Raw genomic sequence first — 581 nt, 5'->3', positions numbered from 1 at the left:
AAGCAAGCCCGAGGTTTACTGAAAACCCGTTTCTCCTGTGCAGGAGCCGTGCGAATCACAAAGTATCGCCTGTTTCCCGCGAATAAAAAAAAAGGAGCAGCTTTCGACAAAAACACACAGCTATGGCATTCTGCGCCACCGTCCACTTTCCGCTAGCTACGGCACGCGCGGTGGCGAGTTCCTGCGTACCCGGGGAAGGCGAAGGCCGGGATTTCTCCCTCCGCGGCGGCATCCCGCAGTCGGTCCATACAACGGCACCCACGTATTCGAAAGCCCGCTTGCGCAAGAACCTGCCAAGGCTGCCAAAAAAGATAACATGCTTTCGAATGCTCTGAGGAAAGTCTTCCCGAGAAACGTGACAGGGCGCCGGCGCTTCTGGGGGCGAATCTGCGCGATCCAACGCGGACGGACTTGAATGAACGCAATGACACGCACAGGTCGCGTGTTTCTTTTCTCTGTACCTGGCGACTTGTCCCACGGACACTGGCAGCCTGCAACCCTAGACACAGAAGTCTTTACACCGCATTCGGCTTCGCTGGAAGCTCGAGGCTTGGGCGAACCAGCAGACCTCCCAACGTTAG

This window comes from Cystoisospora suis (assembly GCF_002600585.1).
Source record: "Cystoisospora suis strain Wien I chromosome Unknown contig_5247, whole genome shotgun sequence".
Classification (NCBI taxonomy): domain Eukaryota; phylum Apicomplexa; class Conoidasida; order Eucoccidiorida; family Sarcocystidae; genus Cystoisospora; species Cystoisospora suis.
The sequence above is the reverse complement of the archived record's forward strand: the minus strand, read 5'-3'. Positions refer to the sequence as shown.